Consider the following 26,808-nt stretch of genomic DNA (forward strand, 5'->3'; position numbering starts at 1 on the left):
AAGATAGGAGAGACAGACATAAGCACAAGAGAGTATTTATCAGAGAGTTTTAGTGTAGTTCATATTGTACCATCTTGTATCTATACTCTGCTGAATCAATACACATTTGTTTAAACGTTATATCCTTGTGTTGTGTTCATCTCTCGCTCGGTTTGTGTCGTAACAGGGATTCTGCACCTGTTCCGGCATCTGAAACAAGATCTCGTAGTTGTCCGGCGATCCGCAAACGGACCTACAGTGTTTTTTTTTCTGTTCATACTATTAATTTTTTAAACGGATCTTAAAGTCTTGTAAATATACCATTATTCTTATGAAAATGAGAAAAATAAAGCATGCGCTGAAATAAAATACAAAAAACACTTATACTTATAACTTTCTGCCAAAAATACATTTTTCATGAACTTGATCCCAGTTTAAGTGAGCAAGAAGCATGCTAAATGGACCGCAATAACACACACACGATCTCTAATATATTACTTTGTTAAGTTTTTGCAGAATATATTATGGTGTACAATTGGAAATCAAAAAGTAGGAAGTTAAAAGGGTGTCATTTCATATATTGATTGGGTGACACCAAAGTCTCAATGTATTTTCCTCTTCGACGGATACCCGTGCCCATGTCAGTAACAACCCTAGTGGAATTAAGTGGATCGTATGGATCTGTTATGCAAAGGCGCTCTCCATAACGCATGAGCCAATTTCCATCCGCCATCAAGTGCAGAGGTTGCACACGCCATCCACAAGCAGCATTGGTGCAAGTAACCACCTTCGTCCAACTATATATCCGTCCAACTATCCCCATCCCCATCCATCCTCCACAACTCAATCTTGCGCTGCCAAAAGTTTGAAGGGTGGAACATCCAAACGTGAATGCAGCCTCTTAGCACAGTGAAACCCATGCATATCGTTGAATCTCTAAAGAAGGGAGTTGTTACCTCTGTGAACTCTTCGGTCTTCAAATCGAGACTTATAACTGAATGCGACTTATTTATAGCCTCATCATATTTTAGGAAATAGAGTTTTCCATTCAACAATGCACAATGCTTAGAAATCCAGCGATGGAAGTTCTCGGTTGACTCAATCTTTCTCCACAAGTCAGATTTCAACGAGTATATATAAGCATCGCAAGAATTGGTTACACGTAGAAGCTTGTAGTCATCTTCAGAAGAGGTATAATACAACACAGACGCTCTCGTTATGGTCTCATAGCATTCTTTATGAGCATTGGTTTTTGACAAGATTCTATACTCACCTGTCAATGGATTCCATAAGACCAGATCAGAGTAGTATTCCTCCTCCACATTATCATCATGTTCAATTATGCCTACGCATACCAATCCATTGAAAGATGTTATGATTGACACGTTTCGAGGACTATCGAAAGGCAGACAGCGAGGGGCGGTTAAACCATCTTTGGGCGATTCACAGTCGATGGTGCGGAAGGTGCATGATGATGATGTTTTGGGTATGAAGAGTAGTTTGTGGCGATTTTGATGGTGCAGGTGCATGTTGGTAAACATCGGAGTGGTTAGGAAGGAGTGCCATCCTTTGGAAACACACTTGAAACGGACTACAGATTTGGCCGGAAGCCTTGCTAGTATGTGGAACAATACTATGTCTGGTGAAAGCTCTGCCGCCATGGCTTCTGCTGGTACGTCTTCTATGAGAATGATGTGTTTTTTTTTTTTTTTATGAACGATGTTATGGAAGATATTTAATAGGCTTCCCAAATCAAGATTTGGTTTTAAATTAAGTTTATCCGATACTTTAATTTTGATTTTGATCTTACAGAATTTTCGTTTTAGGATATAGATTTTTTTTTCTAATAATTTACTATAAGTTTATTTTATTAGGGTAACTAAACCGATTCTAATTGGTTCTGTTGATTTTATTCTTATTAGAAAATAACAATCAAATAACAATCAAAAAAAAAGAAAAAGGAAAATAACAATCAAATTATAAAGGCTATAGGGTGTGGTCATGACCCTCATGGTCACCATGATCCTCCACATCGGCGCCATGTCATTCACTTCTAATCCATCATCCAAAACCACTACCCTAAGGGTGTGGTCATGACCCAAACCACTATCTTCCTATTTTAATTTATTTTTGTAGAAAAGGAAAATGAATCATTGAAAAAGGAAAGTAGGCTCATGGTTGCCATGGTTTAATCCATGCCAACCATGGTGGATGAAAGAAGGGGATGGTATAACAATCCATTAATGATCCTATGTGGCATTAATGACCCAATTCATGCTCCCCATACCCTTTAGCCTAAGGGATAACATCAAATATATTAATTCGGATATCCTTGACTAATTTAAATCCCCTCTCATAATCATAAATCCCCTCAAATCTAGCCAATACTGGTTCATGTAGTCGTTTGTAACCATGATGATCACCATCATTGTCTCCATTTGCATGGCCCCTGTTACACCACCATCAGGGATGGATCTAGGTCACTTTTGTGAGTTTTCCGTAACCCATTCGGTTTAGAAAAAATTAAAAAAATTAGTGAGAACCTCGTATGATTTGGAAAAAAATAGTGAGAATCTATCAAAAGGAACCTAGTGAAAAAAAAATTTAGATCCGCCACTGACCACCATGGTCCAATTGTCTTACTTACCTCATGAGCCATTTGTTGGTGCGGGATTATGATGACACATACACTTGTTGTTCTGTGTATAAGGTTTAGTATCATATACAAACATGTATCTTTATAAACACTGTAAGAACCAACAGTTTAATGACATGTGTACTCAATTAAAAATTTGATTTAAAGGTATTTTAGACTTTTATACGTTTTTATTTATATCTAATTATATCTCTTATACAAAAAGCAACATGCACCCCTTTATTTAACACACACACCTTTGATTAACACATACCCCTTTGTTTAACACACACCCCTTTGATTAACTCTTGATTATTAGAAAATATCATGGTTGCAAAAATCGCGACTAGTCGGCGATTAATCGCTGACTAGTCGCTAGTCGCCCATCAACTGAGTAATTGCTAATCAGTAAAAAAATCGCTAGTCGGCCTAGTCGGCCCTAATCACGACTAGTCGGTCGGGAAAAATCGGAAAAACTCGGGAAAAAACAAAAGAAATTGGAAAAAATCAGAAAAAATCGGAAAAAATCAGAAAAAATCGAAAAAAAAACACATATTCCGGCCAAAACCTCCCAGATTCCCGTCAAAACTTGTCCACTTAAAAAAATTACGTATAAAAATATATGTATATATGTATAAAAAATTAAAATTATACATAAAAAGTCCGATCCGATTAATCCCGATTAATCCCGAGTAATCCCGAGTAGTCGCTAGTCCCTACCTCACCGACCCGCTAGCGACTAGCGAGTTCTCCAACCTTGGAAAATATAACTTCTTCTATTCACGCTTCTTGATTAACAAATGGGGCACCACCAGCTTAGCTTATGGGCGTGTCCATACAAAGACACCATTTCATATTTCCGATTGTGACTAACCGTCATTTAGAAACAATTTTCTATGTTTCCTTTCATGTTTGTTTTAAGGGTTGAGATCCTGTACAAACAGTGCTAATTATAAGAACCGTAAGAACAGATCTGAACCATTGTTAATTTAAATCAAGGGTTGATATTGATTATAAATAAAACTCTTATAATTAAAAATTACTACTAACAAATTAGGGGTAATTTTGTAAAATTGCTAGTCATTTGACCATTTTCTATTAAATACAAATTCCACCAAGGTTTTTTAAACTAAAATAACTTTTATATACTTCATTATTTTTTTTTAAAATATATACCATAAAATCAAGTATTTTGTTATCTTTAATATGAGTACCATATTGCTATATCTTTTTGTATTTATAAAAGTGTTTTTTTAAAAAAAGTTAACAAAAGGTGTTTTATATTTGTGCTAATAAGGTGCTGATTATGTGTTAATTACAAAATAATACAAACAAACACCAAAAGTAGATATAATCAGCACATCTGGTGTGCTGATAATGGAGAACGATTGAAGATGTTGTGCTAATGTCGTTTATGTTGTTTATGTTGATAATGGAGAACGATTCGAGGACGATGTGCTGATAATGAAGAACGATTAATGATGTTGTGCTAATTATATAGTTTGGTGCTGATTATATTTTTTGTAATTATTTTTAATTAGTTATAAATAAATATGGTCAAAAAGTCTAAATTACCCCTAAACTAATTTTTTATTGATGGACACTTGTCAATTATGTATTGGTTCTTATGGTTTTTACAAACTTAAGTGTTTGTATTTGATCCCATTCCTTTGTTTTAAATAAAATAATATATAACCTATTAAATAACTTAAAAAATCTGAATTCATTACGGAAACACGGAGAGGGCGTATTTTTGTTGATGCAGATTTTGTGTCCGATGCTTGTCGAATAGAATAGTTTTATTTTATGCTGAATTTGTAATAGTTAGTGAAACGGTCAAACAAACGTGTATAGACCCGCTCGTTTGAAGTGGTCAAACGAGAGGGTTGTTGGTTTGACTGTGTGTGTGTGTTGCTAGACAAAGTTGCTGTGTTGTTATTGGTGTCGAAGGATAAGGCATCGAAGGATTATGAATATCCTTCGATGAGCTCGAAAGATACCCATCGAAGGATGGACCTCGAAGGATATCGAAGGATATCATTCGAGGTATGTGAGTATCTTTCGAAGACTGTCTGATCGAAGGATGATGTTTCGACCAGTCAGTCTGATCCTTCGACCTGCAGCCTGTGTTTTGGTATAAATACCAACACTTTGTCATTTGCAACATAAGAGTGAGAGCACAAGTGTGTGCTAGAGAGAGAATGGAGGTCTGAGACCTCACCGGGAGAAATCACCACTTGGTTTCTCCCCGGATGTATACTTCTTTGGTATTAGTTCGGTTGTCATGTAACCGGGCCGACTTGTAATGTTTACTACCGGATTAATACAAAGTTTGTTTGTTATCATCTCTCTTATCTCTTCCATCTTTGAACATGAACATGAAAATCACGGTTTCGGTCCCGAAACCTGGACCTACAATTGGTATCAGAGCCATGGTGCCCGATTTAGTAAAACTAACCGTTTACTAAGTCACATGTGCTCTAGATCTGTGATTTTTATGGGTTTTTGTTCAAGATGTAAAAAGGTGAAAATGAGAAAAACCCAGATCTGGACCCGGATATCCAGATCTGTGCTAAACCGGGTGTTGGGTTTTATGTTTTTCTCCTAAATCTTCAAGTTTCCATCATCAAAAACTGTATACAAAGTGTTTTCGGTCAGATCTGCAGATGAACAGTCCTCCGTGTTCTTGATGTTCTTGACAGCTTCAAATTTCGAAAGATGCTGTTTGTCCTCGAAAGATTGAACAGTTTTTCGAAGGATGAAACAAAATTCAAAATTCAAATTTTCATGCTTCGAAATGTGCGAAAGTTGGTCACCTACCACATCAACTTTTCACCAACCTGTCGTACTTTCTGTCCTTGTGTCAGAACCATCGAAAGATATCTTTCGATCTCGAAAGATCATCCTTCGAACAAGGAGATTCGAAAGATGAACAGGAGTGCTCGAAAGATCATCAGTTCTTCGAAGGATCAAAAAGACTTCGAAGGATCAACTCTGAAGTGTACGAAGGATCAGCTATGTCCAACTTCGAAAGGTGTTCGAAAGATCTGTGACATGTGCTCGAAAGATGCTCGAAAGATAGGTGACATGCGCTCGAAAGACTTACGAAAGATCATCTTTCGAAGCTGTCTTGGGTTTATCTTTCGTTTGATGCAGATGTTTCGAAGGATCCAGATGTTGTGGAATTTTATGAGCTCAGACAGTGTGTTGGGGTTAATCATTTAATTCACTTGGAGTCGGGTCGGGTGCTCGCAAGGATTATTCAAACCGGGCTTCAAAGTTTCAACATCAAAATTCGTACGGGCTTTGGGAACACGCGGGGTGATGCAGCATGATGAACACAAGAGATGATGAAGACTTGATGTTTGAAAATGTGGGGTAGTCACGGTTACCGATGCAATGACAAATATGGTAACGCGACTATTATGGGCCAAAACCAACACGATATGTTCGCTTCCGCGCATCAGTATTTATGATTGTTACCGGTTATTCGGAAATGTTCGAAAGGATTTTGTTTATTGACATATTCTCGCATTTGAAGACGTACGTATGAACCTGGAACGTCTATACCGGTCCTAACGAGTTCACAAAGACCTTGGTCTTTGGGGGGATACAAGTCAGATCCTACGGGGTACCAGGGGACGTTCTTATTCAACTAGTCTATGCAAAGAAGAAAGTCATGTTCGTGAATTTTCGGAACCGAGAACATTCAATGAAGATTGATGACAGTTCCGCTCAGTGGAGGGAATTGGTGAACATTTGACGACAGTTTCTTTGAAGTGGAAAGAATCTGTTAAGGTTTAGAGATCTTACCAAAGAAATGGGGGGATAAAAATTTTCAAATGTTGAATTTCTTCGGTAAAATTCTAAACGCAATCACAGGTGGTAGAGGTTGTGATTTTCAGGTGTTACAAACGGTTATGCGTGGAATGTTTTGCACAGACGCTTGAAGATCAAGACTTGATGCAGCTGTTTAAGAATGGAACCTTTATCATATGCCGGTTGGAGTATTGGAAGATCAGCGGAAGATCGGTCAATTGATCCTTTTGAGGAAATTGCACAACACTCAACACGGATACGCGTACTTTGAGGGGGAAATCTTATACAATGAGCATCAGGATACTACTTACCTGGATCATCGGTCAAGGGGGAATTCGTCAACACAGAGAAGATGATTACTTGACTGAAGATCGATGATTGCAGTTGCATTTTCAGCATTCGACAGCAACGGACAAGGGGGAATTTGTTGATGCAGATTTTGTGTCCGATGCTTGTCGAATAGAATAGTTTTATTTTATGCTGAATTTGTAATAGTTAGTGAAACGGTCAAACAAACGTGTATAGACCCGCTCGTTTGAAGTGGTCAAACGAGAGGGTTGTTGGTTTGACTGTGTGTGTGTGTTGCTAGACAAAGTTGCTGTGTTGTTATTGGTGTCGAAGGATAAGGCATCGAAGGATTATGAATATCCTTCGATGAGCTCGAAAGATACCCATCGAAGGATGGACCTCGAAGGATATCGAAGGATATCATTCGAGGTATGTGAGTATCTTTCGAAGACTGTCTGATCGAAGGATGATGTTTCGACCAGTCAGTCTGATCCTTCGACCTGCAGCCTGTGTTTTGGTATAAATACCAACACTTTGTCATTTGCAACATAAGAGTGAGAGCACAAGTGTGTGCTAGAGAGAGAATGGAGGTCTGAGACCTCACCGGGAGAAATCACCACTTGGTTTCTCCCCGGATGTATACTTCTTTGGTATTAGTTCGGTTGTCATGTAACCGGGCCGACTTGTAATGTTTACTACCGGATTAATACAAAGTTTGTTTGTTATCATCTCTCTTATCTCTTCCATCTTTGAACATGAACATGAAAATCACGGTTTCGGTCCCGAAACCTGGACCTACAATTTTCTTAATCCCAAATCATCTTAAACAACCCCAAAATCCATTCTTAATCCTACAAATTCCATACGAAAAAAACCAAAGCAATTCGTAAAGGTAAACTTCATTCAATTTCCATATTTGTCTTCTTTATCCTTCTGCAAAAACTATTTTGAAGTGATTGATTCATAAAATCCTTTATTGAACTCAAACACCCAAAATCCCCTAAGTGATGTTGTGGGGTGGATGATTCTTCGTTACAAAAATCTAGAACATTGATTTGTTTGTGTTTTGAAAAGAAAAAACATTGTGCAAAACGATCCGTAAACGTCACCTCTTCAACTTCAGCGAATCGTAACCGCCGCTACTTCGGCTCCGACTATTCAAAACTGACGCCCCTTCGTCTCTGGCAATTTGTATTTTGTTTCGTCAAACGTTGTGGTTCTCACCGATTGGCACATCTATCTGATAAAATTTCTGTTCGGCAACCATCCAACACCATCATCTTTTCTAAAATACTTTTTCGGTCATTAACGATTAACGACGACTGCGACGATGGTAGGGATTCTTTAGTTATTGCATCCTTCCCGAATTTCCCATACAAAGTGATTTTGCAATTACATATTATAACATATTTTTGACTGTTAGACGTATAGCGAGATAAATATGCCTATATTTACAAGGTATTTTGCATTTTGAGAGACAGCAAGACCGACAGAGAAAGAAACGGCCATTGACGTTTTGGTGCAAAGGTATGCTTTTCTTAACTTTTTAATTCAAAATGTTTGAATTTGATATCATTATTTTGGATACTTATTGTTTCCTCTTAGAAAACTTGATTGTTTCATGCTCTTAATTTCTTATATGATTCTAGCGGAAATATCAGACATGATTATTTGGGTTACGAAGTTACCAAGATTTCTTCTATTTTTTTCTTTTGTGTTAACATTTTGTAACATTTTAGGTGTAATTTAACATTTTGTAGAAAAAGGCATATAATTGAATACATAATGATATATTCAACAAAATACAATTACATTATCTGTTTTATTGTTCGTACTACGGGTACTAATCGACGTCTAAAATATTCAAATGATATGCCTCTTGCTGGAAAGTTGCATGGACTCCCTCCTTTGTATTTAAAACATGTCTTTGTTTACATTAGAAGTATGAAGTATCACCAATGTTCGCTTATAAATGTGTTGATGATTTTCCTTTTTAGAGATTCTTTCACTTTATTTGGTAACTTAATACAAGGTCTAGGTCTGAATTCCGTTGATAAAAAGGTACGAATTTTATGATGATTTATGTATAGTTTTTTTATTTTTACTTTGCCAAGTTGGTTTACCTCGATCGGATTCACAACTATGCATTGACGATTTGCAACCAATTGTTGGTGAAGGCTGAACCACAACGGCGATTACACGGTTATTGAAAAGGTGATCAACAATGGTGTTGTGCGACAGAACAACGCAGTCGAAACAGAGGAGATGCTGGTGGTGTAGCTTGAATAGGCGAACAAATTAGAAGCCAACAGAGAAGTTAAAATGCGAGGTCACAAAGGCTTAAGAAGAGGTGATGATCGCGAACGTCATCGCTTTATTTAGAGTAAATAGCGATTCAAACTTTAAACGTCAAACGACTTTGACGGCTGTAGGGTGAGGAATTCAATCATACCGGACTTGAAGGAAATTAGTATCGGATAATGTCTTTTTATTCGGGTCCATTGATCTTGAATTCGGGTTTGCTGGGTAAGCAACTCTTATACGTGTTTCATCATTTATTTTCGGGTTTGCTGGGTAAGCAACTCTTATACATGTTTTCATCATTTATTTATTTTTCTTAAACAAGACATGGATTTAATATTTTTTCATTGGCAAAAAAAATCAATAGAAAGGACTTCAAAATATACAGTGCATTCATTTTTTTGGAAATCAAGCTTTTTTGTATAATAATAACAGTAAAAAAAACAAAACAAAAGACAAATAAAAATTTTCGTTACTCATGTAGTGATACTAAAGAAATTCATAATCAACTTCCTGCCGCAACGCGCGGGTTAACCTTAACTCGTTGAAAACAATAATTAAATTATCCATAAATTCATGCATGATTAATTCAATTCTTAATCTCCTAATCTATTCTTTATCATCGAATCAACACCATAATCTACATCATCATCAGCAGCACCGTAATCAGCATCATCGTCAATACCGTAATCAGCACATCATCAACATCAACACCATAATCAGCATAGCAACACCACCGTCAGCACATCCCGTAATCAGCATAACATTGTAATCAATACATTAATTAGCCTGTAATCAGCACAATTTCATGTTGTTTTTTTTTTTTTTTTTTTTTTTTTTGTAAATAAGAGACACTATTACATAACTAGCACAACTTCATTTTTTTTAATTTTATAAACAACACATACTCTTACATACTAGCACATTTCATGTTTTTATTTTAATTTTGTAAATAGCACATACATTTGCATAACTAGTAGAAAACAAGTTTATTTCCAAATAACCTCTCAAAAACAACACAAAAGAAAATATAGCAACACATAAGAATTATACAACAAAATAAGAACTTACGCATAGATTTAAAATCAACACACTACATTTTTTTTATACCAGCACATTTCAACTACATAACTAGCACAATTATAAAACATTTTTGTAACTTTTTTAAAAGTCACTTTTATAAATAAAAAAAATGTAGCAATATGGTAATCATATTAAAGATAAAAAATACTTCATTTTATGAAGTATATAAAAGTTATTTTAGTTTAAAAAGCTTGGTTGAGTTATTATTTAATATGAAATAGATGAATGACCAAAATACCCCTAACTTAATAGTATTAATTATTAATTCAATGGGTTCTATTTGTAATCAATACCAACCACTGATCTAAACTATCAATGGCTCAGGTATGTTCTTATGGTTTTTACAGCTAGCACTGTTTGTACAGGATCTCAACTCTTGTGTATAAATTGATAAAACCAGTTAACCAGAAGCCTTATTTATGACTAGTAAAGGAGATTAACGTACCCGATTCTTCACAACACGCCTATGTGGCGATATACACACCTATGTGGAGATATAGATATATGTAGGCATAAGTTGTTAGAATTTAATTTTTACTAAGTTTGAAAGAAAGTTAAACAGGTCAAAGTGTAAATAGTTATGAATGACGGAGGTTGACCAAAAGTTCCGGAGAGGGCGGAAAGTCATGGAACTAAAAAAATTTCCTATCCTTGTGTTTCGGGTTGTATGTTCGGAAGATACTCGATTCGGGTCGGGTAAACAATAATAACTACAAATAAAACTACATGATCTTCATTTATTCAAATGACGCGTTCTTACACATAAAACTAAAAAAGCTAAATATTATTTAACAAAAATAAAGAGCAAAATATTTATAATGATGCGAGATAAATGGTAAGTACCTAAACGAAGAATTACTACTTAGCCCAACGACCTTTAAGATAAATGGTAAATACCTTTAAGATAAAATAGAACCCTCAACTTTGATTTATATATAAAGTAGTAACAAAATTTACTTAAAGTATATAAACAATTATAGAAACTTACTAATAGCCCGTTCTTCACATTTTTTTAACTCAATATGAAAATATGTATAAATATTTTGTACAATAAACTTGGTAGGAGCAGGGGATTTTTAAGCAAAATAATTGGTTGATGCGGACCTAAATAATTTTAATTTTTTCGGACGAAAAAACAGGAAATATTACACTTCTAATCGAAACATTTAGGGGGCGGGTGCACTCCCGTCCCTTAAAAGCTACGTCTCCCTTAAAAGCTACATCCCTGGACTTAGGAGGCCGTAGTTTATATAATATACGTATTTTAGATTAGCTGAAGGGTCAAGTATGTAAACTCTCAATTGTGTATATTTGGTGTACTAGATTAGAACCTCGTGTGTTGTGTCTGTGTACTGGGTTAGAACCTCGTGTATAGTTTTAATAATAAAAATAAAAATAAATAGTATATCAATACAAAGTTTGGTTTTCGTGATAAATAATTTGTTTTTTTAAATACCTTAAATAACAATTTAAATTTGAGGATAATATTTTATTAGAAAAAATCTATTTGATATTTAAGGTAGGTTAACATTTGATATTAATTCACTATTTATTTAATTATTAATATTAATCTAACTTATAATAAAAGTCTTCAAATAATGTCACATGTCATTCTCTCCTCCAACCTTATAAATTTTATCTATATTTGTTTAATAAATTTCTTTTAATATTACCATATTGTAAATTAGGAAAATGTTTGTGCATTATGGCTTGTACTTCAAGCATGGGGAGCCTTTAAAAAAAAATTGATTTTTCATTTCTAACCCAAAGGTTTTATTTTTTGCATTTTAACCTTTTTGTTTTTTTTTTTTTTTTTTACTTTTAACACAAAAGTTTTCATCTTTTTCAATTTATGTAACACCCCGTGTTTTCGAATGTCAAAGTCAAAGTCAAAGTTCAAGTCAACTTTGACTTCTTGATTGTAAATAGTCTATTTTATGTTTTATTTGTATTATGTGGAGTAAGTGTTGTTAATCAGAATAAATCGAAGTAATCGAATGTTTAATCGACGCGAACCGATTTACGACTGTGAATAGTAGGAAGTAACAATGCGATAAAGTTAACTAATCAGTAATCAAACCGATCTAATCATCATCGAACTCGAATCCCGAATTACGCGAACTTTGGTTGTTGATATACGTGCGTGTGTGCCTTATGTGTTACCTGTGCATGTTTACTTTATGTTTTGTGCGGTGATCAATCGAAACTCGAATCGAAACTCGAATCTCAAATCGAATGCAATCAAAATCGAACTACGACGAATGATAACGTAAGGATAGGGTGAAATATAGATGATTGTATGTTAGATATAGTAGTTGGGACTGAAAGTAATTTGGATGGGAAACTCTATCGTACTCGTATCATCTTCAATCGAAATCGAAATATCAAAAATCGTCGCACCGAACACTCGAACCAGGCTGTGCATCGATCAGGCTGTCAGCCGATCGAGCAGGGTGCCCGATCGGGATGCCTGGCTGATCGGCCAGCCCTTTCCTCTTTTGGATCCTATAAATAGGGTTGTCATTGTCATTCTTTACCACTTTTGGAAAGCTCTGACCGACCAGCTCGTGCTCCCCCTTCGTTTCTCAGATTTCTTCCGATTCCGGTAAGTTTTCATCCTAAATCTTTTACTTTCTTGATCAAAACATGCTCCTACACCTTTCTATCTTTCAATTTTTGATTTTTAACCGTGAAATCACCAAGATCTAAGCATTCTTGGATGATGTCATCATGGTGTTCTTCAAGAACACCATGTTTTGGCTTCAATCCACCATGAACAGCTCGGATCTAACCGATTTCCACATAAACAAGCTAAGATCTATCAAAGATCTAAACATTTACATGATGTGAAGGATTGAAGGAAGGATTTCCAAGTTTCTTTCAACTCCTTTACACTCAATGCCTTCAAACCGGTAGAAACGAAGCTTGAGCCGGCTCACCAAATCATTCTAGTGGATGAGTGGTTCAAGATTCGGATTCTACCTACGAGGTTCACCGAGACTTCGGGATAAACATCAAACTACCGTTCCGAACAGTTTACCGGCCGGACTTGGGTGATTCCAGTCCGAGCAGGAGAAACAAGTATGAATGAAAGTTCCATGGTTTAGCTCGTTGACAAACTACCTCAGTATAACGTCACATACTCAGAACAGCCAAGTGTTAGACGAACAGGCCGACCAGGTCAGGATGCTGGCCGAACGGTTACGCTGTTCGAACTAACAGCCCAACCAATCGGACATGCCAGCCGATCGACCAGGCCAGCCGATCGGCTAGCATAGCGCCCCACACTTTGACAATTTCATGAAGTATAGTATTGAACGAGAAGATGTTCGATCGAACAGCCGTTTGTCAACATTACTCCTCGGATCATGAGATACTATGCTTCAACACTTAGTCTATTTTCAATTCGTTGGACGTATAGGAATGCTATTCGATCGAGTATGTTGTTCGATTGAGTGACATCCCGCTGAGGACTACTACTGAAATTCCTAACCGATCGGTTAAGCCGGCCGATCGAACAGACCGTTCGATCTATCGACCCGAAAGGTAAGAACACTTCAGTGTCCTTAAATACTACAACGAAAACTTTAAAAGTTCAAATCCTCGCACACAAACAGATCTCACCCAAAGGAAGAAACAATCCACTCGAACAGTCCAGCCGATCGAGCCTACCGGACTATCCGAACGGATTGTCTAGCCGAGCGAACAACCCGTTCGATCGAACCTACTGTTCGATCGACCAGGCTGTTCGACTCACTTACACTCATTTCCCTTCTACGTGTTACTCATCGTCATACTATCAAACTGTTCAGGCTAACCCTACTCTCAAGCGCTCCCTTCAATCCATCAATCAACCGCTGTGAGTATGCTCGAACCCCTTTTTGCTTTTAGCACTTTTGGGTGTTACATACGTTACTTATCAAAAACACAATCGATCACACTACTCAAACTATTTGAACGCTAACCAATATGCATGTATTACGTGACTAAATGAATGCTTGTTGATTGTGTTTACACGCGGAATGCTGTCTACCTGCCTTAACGACGTAGTACTATAGTTTGGACTCAGCACCCGTTCACACGGGGGGTTGTTAAGGACAATTACTTGCATGGATTACGGTGGTAATCATATATTGCGAACTGTCTCGGACAGTCAACCCGCAGTCACTGGTATCGATAGGTCCATGTCGATAATTAACATGCTTCGTTTTCCTCTGTGTACGTGCTGGTTATGCGTAAACTATTCGAACTCTATATGCTAATATCAAACTTGTATGCTCACCTTTACATTATATGTATTGACTTTATTTTAACGTATGTGACAGGTGTTTAAGATGTTTGCTTGCTAGAAAAGCGAGGCTAGAATAAAGCTCTAGAGCCCCCCAACAAATAGTTGTCTGTCAGGAAAGAGCAACTAAAGCATAGTTGTCTGTATATCTTGTCAGGCTGGGTCTTTAGGAGCATTTGAACAATATTTATTTGTCTTATTTAAATCTGAGTTGTCAGAACAGAATATTTGACTAGTTGTTATCTGTAATAATTTGTTTGTTATTTGGGACACGGTATGAGACGTGTTAATTTAAACTAAATAGTGATGATAATTGTTATGGAAACTTCTGGACAATCTGTTTCGCTCAGTGCCATGCCCCGATGATTCCGCCATCGGTTGGGTTGTGACAATTTAACCCCAACACATTTTTATTTTAACTTTGATCCATGTATATTTCATCGTTTTCAAATTTTTCGTTTTATGTTTTGTTCTACTTTTGCGAGTAAACATGCCGTAACGTACGTGTGGGTTTCAAAGTTTTTTCGACTATTTTTCCGGTTTGACAGGACCGTCACAACGCGTCTATTTTTTTCCTGTTTGACAGGTTCGTCGCAACGTGTGTGGTATTAGATCGACTTAGTTGTTCTTTTCTATTTTTACATTTCAGTCTTATTTCTTCGCATTAACATGTCGCAACTGGCATACGGGGGTTAACGATTTTACGTATGCTTTTCGTTCGGTGTTATTTTTTTTCTTTTTATTTATTTTATTTTAATGAGCTTTTCCGGTGTTGTTGGTCGCTGGTAGTTGTGTAGCACTAGTGCTACTTGGCACGGTGTATCCCCATCCCCCCCCCCCGGCAACGCGGAGGCCCTTAATACTAGTTAATTAATATACGATAAGTGTTAAATACAGTGTATGGCAAATGCTGGTGGTCGTTATTTCAGTTAGCATCTCAGTCAAATGGAAGGTCAATTTGGGACAATTAACTTTGGGCTAAATGTGACAACTTAGTAGTTTGTGTTTTAAGAATTTACTAAAGTACAGGGACTATTCCTGTAAACTTGAAAGATTAGGTTGTTAACATTCTGTTATATGTGTATTAGTAGAGATGCGTTAGACAATCTTCTTCAATTTGAATTCATGTTCATGTATTTCTCTATTTGATTTAATAAGATTTGACAATCCTAGGTTAGTTTCTTCGGTTTCTTTGATTTAATTTTTACGAGTTCAAAACAAGGTGAAGATACGACTTGGTTCCAAGGTTGTGCTAGTGGTTCTTTCCCCTTTTTTTGGATAAAGGGCAAAGCCCGGTAAACTATTCTTTCCATTATTTAGGACTCGCGGTGGGGGCTAACCAGAACCTCAGACTCTTGGAGTCCTGTGAGTTTGTTTATGTGGGTTTAGTGGTGGATCCATGTTTCTTTTCCAATGGGGTCCATTTTTCGGTGTTAAGATTTTTACAAACATTAGAATTTTCGAGCTAGTCGTCGTTTGGGTCCGGTTAAGGCAAAGAACATAATAAAATACAATATACAATACACAATATATCTTAATAAAATAATTTTTACTCAGTAATAAACACCTGACCTAATGGAAATGATTATTGAAACAAAACCACATTCAGTCATCATCTCAAACTTATATGATAATCAGTTAACTGTCCATCTAATGAACTTCAAATCAAAAGGTGTAAAAATTGTTTTACTCCCATCACATTTTTCATTCCAAACAACCAAACATATTCCACTAAAAACTAGTCACCCTGTTCAGACTCACCATGCGGTTAGAACCGTCACATAACCTCGCCTTTGTGGCCCGCTCATTACTCTCAGCAAGAGCCAATAGCTTGTCGGTTAACTGAAAAGCCAGAGCCTGCGACCGGCTATGCTCAACTTCATGGAAAACAATGCAACGTGTACACTGGTCCCAACTGGCATGAATCTCATCATTGAGCATCATCTTGCTAACAATACCATGGGTTTGACTTTCCGGGAGGTCAAACATCTTTGAAAGTTGCTCCAACTTTAATGTCTTGTATGATGATGAATAGGTGAGCAGGTGAGTTTGTAAGGCTGCTTCCTTGATCTTGTTTTTCAGCATTTCTTGAACCGATTCGTGGTTTTTAAGAAGCTTCCAGACATTGAGTGAGTTCAGTGGCGGACCCAGGAATTTTTCCATGGGGGTGCGGAACATTTTTAAAAATTTTAGGCCCCTAGGTATATGAGTAAAAAATCGGTTCGTATCGGGTCGGGTCGGGTCATGTAAAACAAACGATCATCAAACTAAATTTATATAATAATCAAAAACATGTAAACTCATAATTAAAACGTCGACGCCCTACGGGTTTCATTTTTTGAAATCTATCCAAAACATCATTTAAAACTAAATTTTTAAACAATTCTTTCTCTGTATAATATAAGTTCATCGCTCCATAACATAATGTTTCAATTTTAATTTTCAACTATTCAAGCCTAGAAATCATAACGTTAGTTGTAATCACCCTAAAAATATATAAACAACATAATCACCCTAAAAATCATCTAAAAAACCATAAACAACGTCAAAACATACAAAATTTCAAACCCATTTAACAACTTTATTACCTTTTTTTCTCCTATAATATCAACCAAAATCATCAAAATAACAAAGAAACTTACCCGTGTTAGGATTCCGGTTAGATTTGGTGTCAAACGACGGTGGTATGGTGGCTGATTACGGTGGTCGCCGGCTGCTGGACTGTTGTCGCTTGGTGATGTTGTTCGTTGGCAGTGCAGGGACGCAAGAGAGGGAGAGAGCGGGAGAGAATTTCTAAAGGTTTTGGGCTTGAATTATTTTATTATAGTTTGAAATATTGTTGGGTTTGGTTAATGAGCTAAGACTTAGTGGGCTAGCTAGTTGGGAATTATAAGTGGGTAAATGTATGGGTATTTGGGTTTAGTTAGTTAGGTATTAAAAGTTATATAATTTAGGCAGTATTTTTTTTAAATAAGAGTTTACCAAAAAAAATTAAAATATAAATTGATAACACTTTTTACCTAAGGGGTGCGTTCAAGGGTGTGGTCGAAAAATCCAAGGGGTGCGGACGAAAAATTCCAAGGGGTGCGGACGGGATTTTCGACGGAATTTAACACTAAATTTTTTTTCCCCGGGGGTGCACCCGCCCACCTTAAAGTGGGCTTGGGTCCGCCCCTGGAGTTGATAACATTAAAAGATGTTTGGAAATCACCTTTCCTAAGGGCTCGAGTGGCTGCCATGATGTTTTCATGGGTCCCAGCCCCGGTGAATGTTTGTTTCTAACTTGTTTCAAGTAACCGTCTTAGTGTCTTGCTTATGACATTGCGCCTTGCATCATAGCGGTTTGCTGCCATGTTGGGAACCTCTAGTAACATGGCGCATATTAAATGTACAGATTCTAGAAGTTCGAGGTTGATGTGCATATGGTATGGCATCTGGCTTCTACGTTCCAGCCGTTCCTGCAGAAAAGGCAGTAATTTCAGTAAACTAGGGCGGGTAAAGCAAGTGTCAAGCGGGTTAGGTAATGGGACAAAACATGTAATCTTTACATAATACAACGGGTCGGATAGGGCCAATCCAAAATATCTACTTCAAAATTTAATAAACTATTAAGATGTTGTGTACGATAACAAGCCTATAACAATCAAGCTTCTTCCAATAAACAATTTAGATGGTTTTTTGCATTTGAACTGAATTTCGAAGATTTTATTTATTCGCCATTTGAATGACTCCAACAATTTGACACTTTAGCTTAGCCTATTGACCCGTTACAAACAAAACTTAACCCAAATCGCCCCATTTGTATACAAATGGGTCAAAATGAACGGTTGAATCACATTCATGATTAATATATATATATTTGTGAATAGTTGCAACCGGACAATCTAATAAAAAAGATAAAGGAAGTCATAATACCTGTTCTGGAGTCTTCTCATGATAACGGCTTTGACAAACACTTTGTGCAAGAAGCTCTTTCACCCTGCCACCTGAATACAACTCCGAAAGAAAGCCATGTCCTTCGGAAACAAGCCCAGCCCTGAAAGCACACAAGCCAAGCTGAGCCATTGACCTATTAAAGAGTATCCGATTCGTAATATCCATATACTGAACACTATCCTTCAACTGACTCTTAAGCAACAAATCACGGGCCGTAAAAAAATCATCCAAGATTGCATGGTGGTAAATGTCACAAAGCATTGCACGGGCCTTGGTCCGTTCATCACCATGCTTGTATATATAAGAAACCAGCATATCCATCAGATTTCTACTACTTGCCGGAAAATTAGGTGTTCGAGACACAACTTCAGGTGTATTCACAAAAGCAGGTGATTCCGTTTCTTCTTCGTTTTCTTTAACTTCTGATCGGTCAGCCAAATTCCTCATAGCTATTGGTGTTTTAAACTAAATATAGGTATAGGGGTCGTTCTGTAATTAGTAGTTAGTTAGTTTTATGTTATAATTAGATTAGTTAGTAAGTGCGAGGACCGGAAGCGACAAGTTGAAAGTTTGTAACCTACAAACTTAATCAAGCGACATCTCTAGGAGACGTACCTGTTCAGTTCGACGCATAACATCACAGAAACAAAGAGACGTGATTTTTCACAAGGAGACACACCTCTTCAAGATCAATCTCAACCACAAGTTCAAGAGTCGCAACCGTTCGTGAAAAGATATGTCTCTACAATCGCACCTATTCGTATAGTATATATAGGGTTCATGTATGTCAATTGTAATCATAACTTTTCATTCAATACAAGCAAGTTTATTGTTCTTTGATTCTCAATTCGTAATATTCAAACCTGTGATTTGCATGTTCGATTACCAACAGTGGTATCAGAGCATCACGGTTAATCGATCCAGGAAGCAAGAAAGAAGAATCTTAGTGCAAGATTACGAGCAAGAAACGATAATCTGGGTACCGGGCGACGTGTTCGATTTCGTAGGTACGTTTTTTCTTTTTATTCAGTCGAACCACAAGAAAGGAATCATTCTTTCAAAATACGTTTTTGTTAGGTTTGATTCTTTTTTCAAAAATTAAGGTTTGAATTCTTCGAGATTGAAGGCAAAAGTCAAAGTTGATTTTTGATTCCAATTATATGCATCATATTTGTTGTACTGATTCGTTAACATATCACGAGTGTCTATCTTAATTGCAAGTCTGACTTTTTGCAAAGCCATATTGGAATCACAAACATAAAAAAAAGGGGTTGTCGTTTTATTTTTTGAGTAAAATTCAAACGATCAAATTTTTGTATGTTGAAAAAGGGGATCATTAGCATGTTTTTAAAGTAAGCAAGTCAATTTTTGAATCATAAACGATACGTATAGCAAGAAATCGAACCCGTATCGGTTCTAGCAAGTCAAACCGATTCTTGGTTCAAATAGCAAGTTCCGGATCGTTTGGTTCAAAGTAGCAAGTAGCACGTCGAATCTTCACGATTCAGTCTAGCAAGAAACGACCATTCTTGGTCAAAGCAAGAAAAGGCAAGTATAGCGGGTCGACTAAATTAAGTCCAATTAGCAAGTTGGTTGGATATTTTTTATCACTCGCAACAGCAAGTTAGCAAGAATCTGATCAGCAAGTCGGTCAGAACCTGATTAGCAAGTGGGTCAGGGTACATAAAAATCTGATTAGCAAGTCAGTCAGAAACGCAAGAACCTGGTTAGCAAGTTGGCCAGACGCAAGTACTAAGTAAGAAATTTGATCTACTCGGTCAAGAAAGGGATCATCCGATCATAAGCAAGATAGGCAAGAAAAGCAAGGCGAGAAAGAAAGGAGGCATGACAGAAAAAGAAGGAAGTGCATCAACGTCACTCCACGAGCAAGGGAATGTATCTCTTCAATGCCCAAAATTGAAAGAGACGAATTACACCCAATGGGCAGTTATGATGGAAACAATCTTGAAGGCATATAGTCTTTGGGAAACAGTTGTTTCAACGGAAGGGATAAATGAAAAGAAGGCGCACACAACGAAAGCACTTATCTTCCAAACGTTACCGGAAGATGTTTTGATGCAAGTTGCGCAATACGAAAAAGCAAAGGAAGTATGGGATGCAATCAAAGTTCGTTATCTCGGAGCAGATATGGTTCAGAAAGCACGTCTACAAACTTTGAGGAGCGAACTAGAAGTTCTAAAGATGGATGAGAACGAAACAGTAAGTAGTTTCGCAAGCAAGTTGAGTGGTATAAAAGCCAAATTTAAAACTCTCGGTACCACTATCAAAGACAAGAAACTCGTAAGGAAGTTACTCATTTCCGTTCCGAAGAAGTTCCTACCCATCGTGGCAAATATCGAACAATATTCGGAAATAGACAAAATGCCATTTGAAGAAGCAGTGGGAAGAATAATAGCTTTTGAAGAACGTCTCAAAAGTCAAGACAAGCAAGAAGATAATAATCAAGGAGGACTCATGATGGCACGTGCAGATAACCAATTTGAAAGTTTGCACCATGAAAAGGGTCGTAGTATTCAAAACTATGGCAGAAGTCAAGGACAAGGATCTTTCAAAGGAGGAAGAGGACGTGGAAAAGATATGGGTCCAAGAAACCAAGACAAGAGCAAGTTCAGATGTTATGATTGTGGAAAACTTGGTCATTTTGCAAGAGATTGCACCAAGTGGAAAGAAAAGGAGAAAGACACGCAACAAGAAGCCAATCTCGCATTGGAAGAGGAACCAATGCTACTGCAAGTCAAGCAAGTTGAAGACCTTTGTTAAACTATATTTAGTTTACGGGGGAGTATTGGTGTTTTAAACTAAATATAGGTATAGGGGTCGTTCTGTAATTAGTAGTTAGTTAGTTTTATGTTATAATTAGATTAGTTAGTAAGTGCGAGGACCGGAAGCGACAAGTTGAAAGTTTGTAACCTACAAACTTAATCAAGCGACATCTCTAGGAGACGTACCTGTTCAGTTCGACGCATAACATCACAGAAACAAAGAGACGTGATTTTTCACAAGGAGACACACCTCTTCAAGATCAATCTCAACCACAAGTTCAAGAGTCGCAACCGTTCGTGAAAAGATATGTCTCTACAATCGCACCTATTCGTATAGTATATATAGGGTTCATGTATGTCAATTGTAATCATAACTTTTCATTCAATACAAGCAAGTTTATTGTTCTTTGATTCTCAATTCGTAATATTCAAACCTGTGATTTGCATGTTCGATTACCAACAATAGCATCATAAACTTCTTGTGGTTTGTAACACACAAGTTCGACTAGCTTTAACGCTACCATCGCTGCAGCCTTGTGGTCCCCGCTACGTTCTAGATATGACTGAACATTCTGAGCAAGAACAAACAACAACTGTTCGTCTTGAAGCCTTTCTACATACTCACGAGTATGCGGATCAATAAACTGAAAACTCTTGAAGAATTCAACATCTATCTTCTCTAGAAAGGCTGCCAAGTCTCCCTTAATGTGTATAATACCATTGTAATCCGTTCCTTTTTGGGTTTCATTCTCATCAAGCTCCACAGTTTCATCAACCACAATGTTTGGATACTACTCAAGAACATCAAGAATGACAAGCATATTATGCACACACTTCTTCCACACGTGTATAGGCATGTTACCATGATTAACATCAAACTGTGCATAGACCACACTAAGCAAGATCTCAAGTTTCTGAGCAGGAGTTATAGCCGCCTTGGTTAAGAACGTAAGTTGTTCAACAAGGTCACGTCTTTTCGTCCCCTTTCTACCACGAGCAGCAACAAGCTCCTTAAACTTATTGTTGACTGTATCCCAAGTCATCTGGCTGGCCCGCTCGTTGATCCTCATTGCATTATTCATATGATCAACGGTAGTAGACAACTCTTGATCCTCAACGCTTTCAGGATTTTCTTTACGATTCTTGTTCTTCTTCAGTTCCCGTTTCATTGCCCTTGTCAATTTGCTACTGCTCGTTTTTTCCTTTGCCGCCTGATCACTAGTATCAAGATATATGTTTCCATCAGTTGCATCATCTTGCCTCTCATTCACATCATCTTGATCAATATCACTCACTTCAGATTCGGTATCGCTGTCAACCTATTGACATGTACAAAAAAAATCACATTAGTATGTTGATATCCGTTCAAGTTGATATGTATTTATCATTGAAAGCCGGACAAACCTGATTACTCCAAAATTTCGACGTCATCTCGCGGATTAAAGTAACGCAGTCTCCATAATCACCAAGCTGAATAATAATAATAATAACACATAACAATTCTTAAACTAGAATCAAGAAAACCATTGAGGTACTGAATAATAATAATAACACATATCATTGGATGCTTCAAACTTAAATATGCAAAACAATGGTGGTTTCTCCAAGTACTGAAGATCATGCAAGAATTTTAAACGTGGACCATGAAAATATATTAGTGGGTTCGTTGGTTTATATTTTGGAATAGATACAACTTTTCAAAGCGATACAATCATATTAAAGAACAATTTAGGGTGGCCCTAACTATCTGCACACCCAGTTTGCCTATCTGTACACTTAGGGTTTACATACGCTGCGTATTGGTCAATACGCAGCATATAGGGTTACCTCAATACGCTGCGTATAGAGCTATACTAAGCGTATATAAACCATGGATTTCAGAGCCTTATCAGCAATCATTGCACAGAAAACAAGGGTTATATACGCTGCGTATAGGTCTATACGCAGCGTATATAAACCATTAGATTTTTTTGGGTCATTTTGGTAGGTTTGAGGGATATTTTTTCACAGAGTTTAAATACGCTGCGTATTGACCTCTAAGGAGCATATATAAAGGTCTGAAAATGTCTTTTATACCCTTATTTTGAGGCTATACGAAGCCAAATACAAGGGTAGTTGTGTCATTTTTGTCTCATATGCTGCGTAGGGACCTCTAAGGAGCGTATATAAAGCTCCATTTTTGTATTTTTTATTGTGTATTCCTATGTTAATTGTGTGTATTTTGGGGTATTTCCATGTTTATTTATAAAAAAACAATATTATTAAAAATAATACAAATATTATGAATTATAAGAATTAAAAATAATACAAATATTAGGTCCCGTATTAACTTCGTATAAGCCCATAAGTGTGATATCGTATCGTATAGCGTCGTATAGGTCACGTATTGACCTCGTATAAGCCTATAAGTGTGATATCGTATCGTTTAGTTGTAGTATAGGTCACGTATTGACCTTGTATAAGCCTATAAGTGTGATATCGTATCGTATAATGTAGTATAGGTCACGTATTGACCTCGTATAAGCCTATAAGTGTGATATCGTATCGTATAGCGTCGTATAGGTCACGTATTGACCTCGTATAAGCCTATAAGTGTGATATCGTATCGTATAGGGGTAGTATAGGTCACGTATTGACCTCGTATAAGCCTATAAGTGTGATATCGTATCGTATAACGTAGTATAAGTCACGTATTGTTCTTGTATAAGCCTATAAGTGTGATATCGTATCATATAGCGTTGTATAGGTCACGTATTGACCTCGTATAAGCCTATAAGTGTGATATCGTATCGTATAGCGGCATATAGGTCAGGTATTGACCTCGTATAAGCCTATAAGTGTGATATCGTTTCATATAACGTAGTATAGGTCACGTATTTACCTCGTATAAGCCTATAAGTGTGATATCATATCGAATAGGTGTGGTTTAGGTCGTATAAGCCTATAAGTGTGATATCGTATCGTATAACGTAGTATAAGTCACGTATTGTTCTTGTATAAGCCTATAAGTGTGATATCGTATCATATAGCGTTGTATAGGTCACGTATTGACCTCGTATAAGCCTATAAGTGTGATATCGTATCGTAGTATAGCGGCGTATAGGTCAGGTATTGACCTCGTATAAGCCTATAAGTGTGATATCGTTTCATATAACGTAGTATAGGTCACGTATTTACCTCGTATAAGCCTATAAGTCTGATATCATATCGAATAGGTGTGGTTTAGGTCACGTATTGACCTCGTATTAGCCTATAAGTGTGATATCGTATCGTATAGGTGTGGTTTAGGTCATGTATTAACCTCGTATAAGCCTATAAGTGTGATATCGTATCGTATAGGTGTGGTTTAGGTCCCGTCTAATCCTATATGCATATACAAGACCTATAGGAAACCTATACGAGACTTATACTACACTATACGATACGATACGATACTATACAATAACACCCATATAGGCCTCTATACGAGACTTATATACTATACACTATACGATACGATATATGCAATACAATACGATACGATACGATGCAATACGATAAGATAATTTTATTTAAACGATAACAATAATATATTTGTATTATTTACGAATAATATTGTTTTTTATAAATAATTTTCTTTTTTTTATAAATAAACAAAGGAATACCATAATTTAATTTAAACGATAACAAAACAATATATTTGTATTATTTACCAATAATATTGTTTTTTTATTAATAGTTTTCTTTTTTAATTTTTATAATTCATAATATTTATATTATTTTTTATTTTTATAATTTATATTTGTATTATTTACCAATAATATTGTTTTTTTAAAAATAGTTTTCTTTTTTTTTATAAATAAACAAAGGAATACACAATAAAAAAAATACAAAAATGGAGCTTTATATACGCTCCTTAGTGGTCCCTACGCAGCGTATGAGACAAAAATGACACAACTAACCTTGTATTTGGCTTCGTATAGCCTCAAAACAAGGGTATAAAAGACATTTTCATACCTTTATATACGCTGCGTATAGGTCTATACGCAGCGTATATAAAGGGTAGTTTTTATTTTTAACCCCAAACATGTGGTTAAATTATCTTTTTAACCCTTATTGTTTAAATACGCTGCGTATTGACCTCTAAAGAGCGTATATAAAGGTCTGAAAATGTCTTTTCTACCCTTATTTTGAGGCTATACGAAGCCAAATACAAGGGTAGTTGTGTCATTTTTGTCTCATACGCTGCGTAGGGACCTCTTAGGAGCGTATATAAAGCTCCATTTTTGTACTTTTTATTGTGTATTCCTTTGTTTATTTATAAAGAAAAGTAAATTAATTGTGTGTATTTTGGGGTATTTCCATGTTTATTTATAAAAAAAACAATATTATTAAAAATAATACAAATATTATGAATTATAATAATTAAAAATAATACAAATATTAGGTCCCGTATTGACTTCGTATAAGGCTATAAGTGTGATATCGTATCGTATAGCGTCGTATAGGTCACGTATTGACCTCGTATAAGCCTATAAGTGTGATATCGTATCGTATAGGTGTAGTATAGGTCACGTATTGACCTCGTATAAGCCTATAAGTGTGATATCGTATCGTATAACGTAGTATAGGTCACGTATTGACCTCGTATAAGCCTATAGGTGTGATATCGTATCGTATAGCGTCGTATAGGTCACGTATTGACCTCGTATAAGCCTATAAGTGTGATATCGTATCGTATAGTATAGGGGTAGTATAGGTCACGTATTGACCTCGTATAAGCCTATAAGTGTGATATCGTATCGTATAACATAGTATAGGTCACGTATTGTTCTTGTATAAGCCTATAAGTGTGATATCGTATCATATAGCGTTGTATAGGTCACGTATTGACCTCGTATAAGCCTATAAGTGTGATATCGTATCGTATTGCGGCGTATAGGTCAGGTATTGACCTCGTATAAGCCTATAAGTGTGATATCGTTTCATATAACGTAGTATAGGTCACGTATTTACCTCGTATAAGCCAATAAGTGTGATATCGTATCGAATAGGTGTGGTTTAGGTCACGTATTGACCTCGTATAAGCCTATAAGTGTGATATCGTATCGTATAGGTGTGGTTTAGGTCATGTATTAACCTCGTATAAGCCTCTAAGTGTGATATCGTATAGGTGTGGTTTAGGTGCCGTCTAATCCTATATGCATATACAAGACCTATAGGAAACCTATACGAGACTTATACTACACTATACGATACCATACTATACTATACAATAACACCCGTATAGGCCTCTATACGAGACTTATATACTATACACTATACGATACGATATATGCAATACGATACGATACGATGCAATACGATAAGATAATTTTATTTAAACGAAAACAATAATATATTTGTATTATTTACTAATAATATTGTTTTTTTATAAATAATTTTCTTTTTTTTTATAAATAAACAAAGGAATACGATAATTTAATTTAAACGATAACAAAACAATATATTTGTATTATTTACCAATAATATTGTTTTTTTTATTAATAGTTTTCTTTTTTAATTTTTATAATTCATAATATTTATATTATTGTTTATTTTTATAATTTATATTTGTATTATTTACCAATAATATTGTTTTTTTATAAATAATTTTCTTTTTTTTTATAAATAAACAAAGGAATACACAATAAAAAAATAATAAAATGGAGCTTTAT

At 36.2% G+C, this 26,808-nt stretch overlaps 1 pseudogene; it reads right to left on the reverse strand.

Annotated features, from left to right (window-relative positions):
• Window positions 1-776: 776 nt before the first annotated feature.
• Window positions 777-22,543, reverse strand: LOC110896248 (annotated as a pseudogene).
• Window positions 22,544-26,808: the final 4,265 nt, after the last annotated feature.

The sequence above is a fragment of the Helianthus annuus genome, chromosome 12 (assembly GCF_002127325.2).
Source record: "Helianthus annuus cultivar XRQ/B chromosome 12, HanXRQr2.0-SUNRISE, whole genome shotgun sequence".
NCBI classification, from domain to species: domain Eukaryota; kingdom Viridiplantae; phylum Streptophyta; class Magnoliopsida; order Asterales; family Asteraceae; genus Helianthus; species Helianthus annuus.